The sequence below is a fragment of the Trachypithecus francoisi genome, unplaced genomic scaffold (assembly GCF_009764315.1).
Source record: "Trachypithecus francoisi isolate TF-2019V2 unplaced genomic scaffold, Tfra_2.0 Lachesis_group6, whole genome shotgun sequence".
NCBI classification, from domain to species: Eukaryota; Metazoa; Chordata; class Mammalia; order Primates; family Cercopithecidae; genus Trachypithecus; species Trachypithecus francoisi.
Window position 1 is genome coordinate 114,026,090 of NW_022681471.1, and position 11,438 is coordinate 114,037,527.

Consider the following 11,438-nt stretch of genomic DNA (forward strand, 5'->3'; position numbering starts at 1 on the left):
TCTTAGGTTTACATTTAAGTCTTTAATCCATCTTGAGTTAATTTTTATATAATTTGTAAGAAAGGGGGATCCAGTTTCAGTTTTCTGCATATGGCTAGCCAGTTTTCCCAGCACCATTTACTGAATAGGAGATCCTTTCCCCATTGCTTGTTTTGGTCAGGTTTATCAAAGATCAGACGGTTGTAGATGTGTGGTGTTATTTCTGAGGCTTCTGTTCTGTTCCATTGGTCTATATCTCTGTTTTGGTACCAGTACCATGCTGTTTTGGTTACTGTAGCCTTGTAGTATACTTTGAAGTCAGGTAATGTGATGCCTCCAACTTTGTTCTTTTTGCAAAAGCTTACTTTTATTGAGTGGTTATTTTGAGGCAGATAATGTGCTAAACTCTTTACAGAGATTATCTCAATCAACTCTCCTAGCCATCCTTAATTAGAGGAGTTATAATGTTTCTTATTTCACAAATGATTCAATCTGAACTCTGATGACTTGGCTCCTGAACTTCTGCTCTTATCCATGAGATTAATGTGAAATGAGTTTGAGAATGTAGAGCCTGTGGTTGCCAATCCAAGTTCAAAAACTTCAAAGCCCAGTTTCCAAAGTTTCTGGAAGTACTACATTCAGGTTCACAGACCCCCAAAAAGCTGGCCATTCTCACTGGCAGAGAGAATTATGTCTAAAATACTCAAATGTGTTGGCTGGACCTGCTGGTACTTCTTCCACATGTCACAGCCAACTGATCACTTGTGTGTCTAACCTGAATATATCTTACCCAGCAAGGCAGTGGAAGGCCCAAACAGGCAGAATTTGTCCAATACAAATAAACCTAACTGTTTTTTTTTCTTTTGATTTGTAAAAGATGGTCCTAACATTCCTTGTGTATCTTTAAAAATATGTGAATGTATGAAAAATCCTGCATTGAATGAGATCAAGTTCTTTGCCCTTGGGGGCTTGAAATTGCATGTATCAAAAGCTCACAGCTTCTTTTGAGAGCAGTTATAGCCACAATTCATCACACACTTGGTATTTGCCCAACAGGCGCATCAATAAGTGCTTTACATATTTTTCCATTTCATCCTAACAACAATCCTACTAAATAGATGTGATTATCCCAGGTTTTACACATGAAAGACCTAAGACTCAGAGAATTTAAGAAAGTTGCCCAAGATTCCAAAGCTAGTAAATTGGAACTAGGCTGTCTGATTCAAAGGCCTCTGTTTTGAACCACTACACTTATTCAAGACTGCTCGAACTTTAATGCATATAGCCAGAGCCGAGTGATGGGCATTTCTCGGGACAACTGGCACAAGCGCCGCAAAACCAGGGGCAAGAGAAAGCCCTACCACAAGAAGCAGAAGTATGAGTTGGGGCACCCGGCTGCCAACACCAAGATTGGCCCCCGCCGCATCCACACAGTCCGTGTGCGGGGAGGTAACAAGAAATACCATGCCCTGAGGCTGGACGTAGGGAATTTCTCCTGGGGCTCAGAGTGTTGTACTCGTAAAACAAGGATCATCGATGTTGTCTACAATGCATCTAATAATGAGCTGGTCCGTACCAAGACTCTGGTGAAGAATTGCATCGTGCTCATCGACAGGACACCGTACCGACAGTGATACGAGTCCCACTACGCGCTGCCCCTGGGCCGCAAGAAGGGAGCCAAGCTGACTCCTGAGGAAGAAGAGATTTTAAACAAAAAACGATCTAAAAAAATTCAGAAGAAATATGATGAAAGGAAAAAGAATGCCAAAATCAGCAGTCTCCTGGAGGAGCAGTTCCAGCAGGCAAGCTTCTTGCATGCATTGCTTCCAGGCCGAGACAGTGTGGCCGAGCAGATGGCTATGTGCTAGAGGGCAAAGAGTTGGAGTTCTATCTTAGGAAAATCAAGGCCCGGAAAGGCAAATAAATCCTCGTTTTGTCTTCACCTGTGGAATAAAGGTGTTTATTGTTCTGTTAAAAAAAAAAAAAAAAAGAATCACCTGGGAGTCTTGCTATACTACAGATTCTGCTTTATTGGGTCTGGAATGGGGTTTGATATTTTACACTTCTAACAAGCTCCTGTCTGTGGCTTATGCTTCTGGTCTATGAACCACTGTTTGAATAGCAAGGTTTTATACCTTCCCCATAAAGGGAAAAAACAGACTTCAAGTTAAAGATGCAGAAGGAAACTTTTCTTAATTGTCCTAATGAGTAAAAATAAATATTAATAGAAAAATAGCTAAATGACAAGTCAAACACTGTTCTAAACACTTTACATGTTATATTTCATTTTGCCCACACGACAACCCTCAGAAGTTGATAATACAGATGGGGAAAATAGGGCACAGAATAGTCAGTACACAAGTCTTGTTCCTCAACATCTTCTCATTCTTCCCTATTTCACATAGTTTTTCAATGCCCAAAATTGCATAATTAGAGAGATTCATTACCTTGTTTCCATTTAAAAAGCCATCTCCTGCAGGAGGTAATACATTGCTTTATCATTTGTTTATACCTTAGTTTCAGTTTTTGTTTTTTTTAATAAAGGAACCAGGAGGAGACAGAATACAAAACACATAAGGACATTGGGTTCCTGAAGAAAGGAAAAAGAAATAGAAAAGAGAGACTAAGTCTCCAGTGAAGCTTGGCACAAGCTGCTTCACAAATTGCTGTATGAGCCCCAATAGTTTCTCCCACACATATTCCAAAGCTGAAGCCAGTGGTAAGATAAGATAAGAAATAAAATTCAAGATAAGAAATAAAATTAAGTTGTGGATTTATTACCTATGTAGGGATCACCACGGAGACAACGAAAGAACTCTCACCATAGAGACCTCTCCCCAACCCTGTCTACCTGAAGTTATCAGCATATCATAAAAAAAGATACAGAAATAATTTTGGGAAGGAAGACCACAAAGCAAACAGGCTTGAGCCCCAGGACTGGTGATGGGATGACTTAATAATTCAGAGAGAATTTCTAAGGTTGATCTTTCAAAGTTATGTTTCTGGACACCACATATCTTCTCCAGGGATGAGAGAAATTTCCAGATCCTAGCTCATGTCAGCATGATTGGAGAAGAGTCAACTTGGTAACCGCATCACCGACTCTAACCCTGTTGTACAAGGAAACAACTCAAATGGTGATTCTCACTGCTGGAGAATCACCATGGCATTGTGACTCCTAGCCGACTCCCCTGCACCAAGAACACAATGATGAAACCAAAAAGTAACAGTAAAAATAGTAGCAGTACCTTGGCAACATGGATTTTTGTTAAGCAGCTCTGACCCAACACAAGTGTCCTTTCAAAGAGTAGACTCCACAAAATACAGCAATTTGTCCTCCGTGGATACTTTAAACATTTTTTATATTGTGTATAAAAAGAATACGGAAATCATATTATCATAGTTTGACTCCTCAGGAAGCAGACTTTGACATGAAGTTTAACATGCAAAATAGTTATTAGGGAGTGCCCTTAGGGTATTAGGGGAAGGAAGCAGAGCTTGGAGAGAGGGAGAAGTTGAAGTACAAGGCAAGTCAAACGATACCCATGGCTGACTCTAGAGAGAGCTCTAAAACTAGAATGGCCCTTCAGAGTTGTTCCAAGTTGGGACAAGATGGTTAGGTCATTTTAACCTTGCAATGACTGGTCATTGGATGTGGATCATTGGGTAAGGGATGTGACATTGGGTCAGATGACTTTTTGTGGCTGAGGCAAGTGGGAAGGGGCTGAGAGCTGAAGGCCGCCTGCTAACAGTACTGCCAACAGCTGAGACAACAAGCCCTTTACTGAAGCAGAATCAGGGTGGCACATCACTGTGTCCACCACAAGTAGTAAAGGCTTCAGAGTACCAGGAGTTCCAAAGTTAGATAAGTAAGATTCAATTTTTATTTTTAAATTAGGAAAACATTTTTCTATTTGATTAACTACTTCTTTTTTTGTATGTTTGTTTGCTTGTTTTGACAGGGAATTTCGCTGTTGTCACCCAGGCTGGAGTACAATGGTGTGATCTCGGCTCACTGCAACCTCCGCCTCCTGGGTTCAAGCAATTCTCCTGCCTCAGCCTCCCAAGTAGCTGGGATTACAGGTGTGTGCCACCACACACAGCTAATTTTTGTATTTTTAGTAGAGATGGGGTTTCACCATGTTGGCCAGGGTGGTCTCGAACTCCTGACCTCAGATGATCCACCTGCCTCAGCCTTCCAAAGTGTTGGGATTACAGGCATGAGCCACCGTGCCTGGCTTGATTAACTACTTCTTGAGGCAAATAAATTTAAGAGATTCTGCTCAGTATAAGAAATCATTTCACTGGTGTTGGTATTCAGAAAATTAAGAAAAAGAAGTGCATTTTTATCCCCTACTCTGAATAAAAACCAAATAGATTGATTACTCATTCCAGTTTTACAGTGTACATATGTGTTTAAATGTCAATGTACATTTTTTCCATTCTCTTAGTGAGTCAGGAAAAGTAGCAAAGAGGTTTAAGTAATGAATTACCATATATGTAATATACTCATTTATTCATTTAGCAAATATTTATTAAGTATCAATTATGTCGTGTCACTGTAGTAGCCATTGGGTCTATAAAAATAAGTAGTAACAAAGAATCTGATCAAATAATTATGCTAAAGCAGGCTCTGAAAGAATAAAAGAATAGTAGGAGAAATAGTAGTGGGTAGAAAAAATAGGTAGAAAGAAGCATTTACTTCTCACAATTTTCCTTTTTTAGCTGTCATTTGATAAAGAAGAGATGTGCATGAGCAGCCCTCAACAGTATAAAGGTAAATGAGAACAACAACCATTGACTTCATTTGCTATCAGTTTTGTATTATATCCCTTCTATAACTTTGGTTACTTTTTGTTAGGTGGCTGTCCTTCTGTCTGGGGTTCTTTCATTGTCTGTGTAATGCATATTCATAATTAAGAACCTTGAATTTGCCTATAAAATAATCAATGGTTATCAATGCACTGGATGGTATCTGTGAAAATGGGCATCTAAAGACACCAATAGCAGACTGGGGAAGAGTACATCACTTCTTTCTGTGTGGATGTAGCAATTTGAAAAGACTAAGTACGCTTCATCTTTAACAATCAGAACTTTGCTGAAAGAGATTCTAAAATTGGAAGACAGGGGCCAAACAGGTTCTTGGATTAAAATGATTAAGAGTACCATTGTCTGTTTATGTTTACATCCTTGAGCAAGCAACTAAATTCAATAAAAAGCAAAACATCTTGAGTGGAGGATATTTCTTGGTATCCTGGGGAATAGATTTCATCCAGAGGTTGCACCAAGAAAAAGTGAATAGCTCTTTACTAAACAATCTCTAATAATATTTTATTTTCTCTACTTCTGAATGCCATACAAAAGAGATTGGTTTTCTTTCCTTAATTGAATCTCATGTGCCTTTGACCCATTCTTACCAGGACATCTTTCTACTTTGTGTTTACCTCAATGCTATTTTTATTAACTCTTAAAAGTTGTTTTAAAGTCAATCTCCTTACTTTTGTGAAGAGTTCTGAAAAACTGGTTCAACTCATTCTCACCGCAAGATCTGCTGAGACACAGGTGGAATTGATGGATGGGCAATGAGAAAATGAAAGTTGACTACAAATTTAGAGCTTTGGACCAACAACATTGGCATCACCTGTGAATGTGTTAGCAGTACAGACAGTCAGGCCCCACCCAAGAACTCCTGAGTCATAATCTGCATTTTAGCAAGATTCTAGGGTGAATTATATGCACACTGAAGTATTGAAGGCATGAACTACAACATTTGTGAAAAAGTCCCTCCTCTCTAGCTAAGTTAACAACACAGAACAGTTAGATGCTTAATTTTCTTCCCCAAGTCTTTGTTCTTGGGCTAAGAACACTTCATTCAGTTTGCAATGCAAAGGACAATTATCAAACCAAGGATGAAAGAACAAATGAGACAAAAATCAAATAGCAAGATAGTAGGCTTAAATCCACACATACCAGTAATTACATTAAATGTAAAGGGACCAAACACTCCAACTAAAAGGCAGAAATTGTCAGACTGGATAAAAAAGCAAGATCCAACTGTAAGCCATTTATAAAAGATGTCCTTTCCAGCCTGGGTAACAAAGTGAGACCCCATCTCTACAAAAAATAAACAAAATTAGCCAGGCATGGTGATGTGTGCCTGTAGCCTCAGCTACTCAGGAGGCTGAGGTGGGAGGATAGTGTGAGCCCAGGAGGCAGAGGCTGCAGTCAGCCAAGATCACACTACCATACTCCATCCTGGGCAACACAGTGAGACCCTGTCTCAAAAAAATAAATAAATAAACGAAAAACATAAAGTACCAAAAAGGTGACAATATTTCTTAAATTTTTTTTTCTGGAAAAGTTCAGGCAGGTCCTTTTTAAAAACTGCTGCAGTGGTAAACAGAACATATTTTTAAAGTTATGGATGTAAAATTAAACTTTATTTCCCCTGAAAAAAGAAAGATGTCCTTTACATATAATGACACAGATAGATTGAAAGTTAAAAGATAGAAAAAGATATAGTATATAAACATTAAGCATAAGAAGTCTGGTGTGGCTACATTGTCTGGTTTGCTACATTAATGGCAAAGTAGACTTTAAGATAAGATGTAATACCAGAGATAGAGGGTAATTTCATAATAATAAAAGGGTCAATCTACTAAAAAGGGTATAATGATCCAAATATATATATATACCTAATAACAGAGTTTCAAAAATATATGAAGCAAAACTGATAGAACTCAAGGGAAACAAACAAATCCAGAAGCATAATTAAAGTTATTTTAACCTCTCCAAGTAATTGATAGAATAAGTACACAATACATATAATATACAAAGATTGCTAATTATAAGAATTGAGGAAATATTATTTTACTTTCTTTATCAGGAAATTCAAGGAGAAAACACCATTCAAAATCTGGTAAATCGATCAACACTAATTTAAGTCAAATATTAATATAGTTTTTACTGTGTGCCATATGCTATGTTGTCATTAGTGCAAAAAAGTGTAGGGCATACTTTCTAAATAATTTTCAGACAAGGCTAGGAAGTTTTATTTGTCTCCAATTATTTTGTTTTTAATTGAGAATTTCACATCTAACATGAGAATCCTCTAATTCCCTGGTTTGAAGACATTGTTCAAAGTGGGTTAGGTTGTCAAACCTCTCATAGAGGTTGAAGAGGCCATCTGAAACAGAGTCAAACTTTTGGAAAAGCTGAAATGGAACTTTTCATTCATTTCTTTTTCAAAGAGTCTAATTGGAGAAAAAAATCTAAGAAATATATTACAGATGCAAAAAATCTTCAAAACCAAACCAGTGGAAAAGATTTTGAAAATGCTTTTAAAATGAGTCCGATAAAATGAACAAAACTCAAACAGTTTCCTCATGAAAAGAATGCAGCTGGAGGCAGCATTTACAGCTGGCAGGGAAGAAGTTTAGCTAGTCAGGGCAAACTTACCCAATTTCACATCAATGATTATCATATTATGGCACTTCAAAAACATTAAATGTTCCTCTTTGTAACTTTTCTTTGCTATCTCTTCAGATATGAAAGAACATTTAGTGTATCTGCCATAATATGAAACAATGTTCCTGAAATGTAATCTCCAACTTAGTCATCTTCAGTTGGACAAAAAATCCTGCTGAAGCATTTGAGTCTCCTGTCTCTACCCTGAGCTCAAGCAGGTGGCAGGTCAACAGCCAGCAGTGACAACTGGCTGCCGAAGGGGCCATAAGTCCAAACTTATGATCATATTCTTTGCTGTGGAGGGCCAGAGCCCTATTGTGCTTTTTCAACACAATCAAAGACAGCCAGTTTTCTGGGTGCTGCACCCAGATGGAAAGAAGAACTCTTAAATGAACCGTCAGTAACAGCAAAAATCCTGATTACGTATAGAAAGAAAATAAGCAATGCAAGTAAAGACTAATTGGAACATAAGGTTCCAAAATAGAGTACTCTATTCTAAGGTATCATGCTTTCTAATTCGTGAATCAAATCTTTGTCACTCTGCTCCCTAGTTAATTGGACAGAATTGTTGTTTTTATCTTATAAAAGAGAGAAAGGCTAAATGACTTTCCCACGTTTGCACTGCTTATCAACAGAAAAGCAAGCTGAATTTTAGCCTTTTGATTGCCCATCCAGCTGGCTGTATGCTTTTAATGTGCACAAATTACACATTTGAAGCAACTCACTCAACAACTATTTACCGGAGCATTTAATGATCTCTTTATATTGCTTACTAATTGTTTCAAATGTGTTGTTTCACAAGCCCTCTCCCCAACTAGATGGCAAGCACCATGTGGACAGGGCTGATCATATTTTACATGCTCTACAAATGCTGAATATTTAACAAGGAAAGATGAAATATTTGGAAAAGAAGAAAACAAAAGGAATGGAACATAATGGAACTGAGAAAAAAGATATAGCTCCCACAAGCTACCTCCTAGTCATTTAAATTTAGGGGATAATATAGAATATTATATTTGGAAGGATCCCCAGAGGTAATCGTCCCTAACCTTTTACCTATTGAGGAATAGTTTCTATGTAACCCTTCATTGGTAACCTTGTAGTTTTATTAAAATACTCTACACTGAGGTGGAATTTATTATATCCAATTGTGTGCACTGTTACATTGATCTATTCCTTTAAAAGGTTTGCTTTAACAGCTCAACAATTATTTTCATTGAGCAACTGTGTCTCAGATAGCATGCTAGATACCAGGGATACCAAGAAGAACAGGTCAAATTCCCCTCATATAAAGCCCAAATAGATGTTACTGTTTGGCAAGCAGCTCTCTTCCAAGTGTTGCTTCATGTTGCTACCATCTTGTGGCTCTCCTATGGAAACTTACAGCTTCCAAGTTTACCATGCTCATCTGGCACAAGCCAAAAGTGCTGGGAAGGGCATGAAAGATGTGTGTGGGAGTTGTTAGGAGTCAGGCCTGAAAGTGATGCACATCACTTTTGCTCATATTCCTTGGCTGTCAATCACAGATCCACACTAAACATCAGAGGAGGATGGGAATAAGAAGAGAATGAAAGTTTGGTAATTGTCTAGCAGTTTCTGCCAGAGTGCTTTAATTACTTAGAGCCAAGATTTAGACTTGGGTGGTCTGGCACCAGAACCCACACTCTCCACTGGTTCTTAATGTGTGGCCCCCAGACCAGCAGCAGCATCACCTGCAAACTTGTTAGAAATGCATATTGTTAGACCTCACCTCAAACCTATTGAATTAGAAAGTATGAGGTGGGGTACAGCAAATTGTGTTTTAATAAGCCCTCTCTGATTCTGACACACATTTGTGTTTGATAATCATTGCATTATACCATACTACCTTCCATTTAAGGGCTTCTAGAGAATTTTTCTAGTTGGCCATTAATATTGTAGTTAATTACAATGGCCAACTAGAAAAATTCTCTAGAAGCCCTTAATGGAAGGTAGTATGGTAATTAACTACAATATTAATGGCCAACTAGAAAAATTAACATTTAAATTTACTTTTACTTCAAATGCAGCAATATTATTTACAATACTTTAGTTTTTAAATAAAGGCAGTTCTATTATAGCATTGCCTTGTTTTAAGTGTTATTTATATGATTGTCTGTTTTCTCACACTAATTTTTAAGCATCTAGAAAGCTCTTGTGTCTCCCACAACCCCGAGTAATTTGTTTCCTCAATAGTAGGCATTCAAAAACTATTGGTTTAATTGCATGTGAAAAATGTGCAATAATGTTTCTCATGAAATTGAAGATATATGAAGAGCAGCTTTAGATGGTAAAACTTTTCAATTATATATTCCATGACTATTAAAAACTTCACAGAAAGAAAGAATTAATATCTTCATGGTAAATAGATAGCAAGACTTAAAAACTGCTATTTGTAGATGTGAAACTTTACAATGAGACATTTAAAAATATTAGTTACTTAAAAATCCACACAGCATTCTATTTTTCTTCTGGAAATAATTTTCTCAATTAGCTAATATATAACATGTAAACTGAAATGTCTTAAAATATAACTTTCATTATTGTATTTGACAGGTTCTAAAGGAATTTTAGAATATATCTGTGATAAGAACTCATAATTGATTAAGGGTTACCTTCTTTTCTCAGAGAACCATTAACAGCAAAGAACCCTGGCATGGCAGTCAAAAATACCTGCATTCAAACTCTAGCTGTGTCACTCATTAACTATAAAATCTTGAGTGAGTATTCCAATTTTTCAATGGTAAAATGGAGAAAATAATACCTATCCTTCAGGGGACTGATTTCAGGATAAATTATAAATACGCAAAGAGTTTTAAAATGTGCATGATTAACTTTTAATAAAATTGCAATTTGTATTCCTGAAAAAAAAGAATTTATCTGTAATATTATGAAATACAGTTCTGTTTTCTGGTATACAACTCCTAAAATTCTCGGAATCTCCAAAGTGGTAAATGTCTTTTTCTTTGCTAATCAGTTGACCCATGGCTGGTAGTCCCTAGGTAGCTTCAGAATGAGGGGGCTGCTCACAGGAAAAACAAAGACATAATTGTAGGGCTGGGACTTTTAGCCCTACCCCAAAACCTCTTGGCTGGAGAGAGGGGATGGAGGTTAAATTGATCACCCATGGCCAATGATTTAATAAATTATGTTTAGTAATGTAGCCTCCAAAAGGACAGAATTTGGATGAGCTTCTGGATTGTCAAACAAGTAGAGGTTCCTGAAGGATGATACACCTGGAGAGCGCATGGAAGCTCCACACTCTTTCTCCATACCTTGCCCTATGCATCTCTACATCTGTATTCTTTGTAATGTCCTTTATAATAACCAGTAAATATAAGTAAAGTGTTTCACTGAGTTCTGTGAGCTACTCCAGCAAAGTTGAACCTGAGGAGGGAGTAGTAGGAAACCCAATATATAGCCAATCAGTCAGAAGTGTAGTGACAACCTATTACTTGTGATTGGCATCAGAGGTGGGGGCGGTCTTGTGGGACTAAGTCCTTAATTTTAGGATCTGTCACTCTCTCAAGGTCGATAGTATCAGAATCACATTGAGTTAGAGGACACCCAGCTGGTGTCCACTGCAAAATTGTTTGCTTGCTTGGTGTGTGAGGAAAATAAAACCCCACATCTGATGTCAAAAGTGTTCTGTACTGTGAGAGTATAGTAGGAGAACCTGATTTTGTTCTTTCCTATATCCTGAGAATATCTAAAATAATTTTCTGTGCTTCAAGAAGTTATTGATTCTACATAAAAGTGTTTATCATGCAGGAGACTCCCTTTGAAGAGTGATGTTTTCAAAATGTTGTTTATCAACAGGTGTTGGAGAGGATGTGGAGAAATAGGAACACTTTTACACTGTTGGTGAGATTGTAAACTAGTTCAACCATTATGGAAAACAGTATGGCAATTCCTCAAGGATCTAGAACTAGATGTACCATATGACCCAGCCATCCCACTACTGGGTATATACC

The 11,438-nt window shown here is 37.5% G+C and overlaps 1 pseudogene; it reads left to right on the plus strand.

Annotated features, from left to right (window-relative positions):
• The first annotated feature begins 1,274 nt into the window (after nt 1-1,274).
• Nucleotides 1,275-1,921, plus strand: LOC117078015 (annotated as a pseudogene).
• Nucleotides 1,922-11,438: the final 9,517 nt, after the last annotated feature.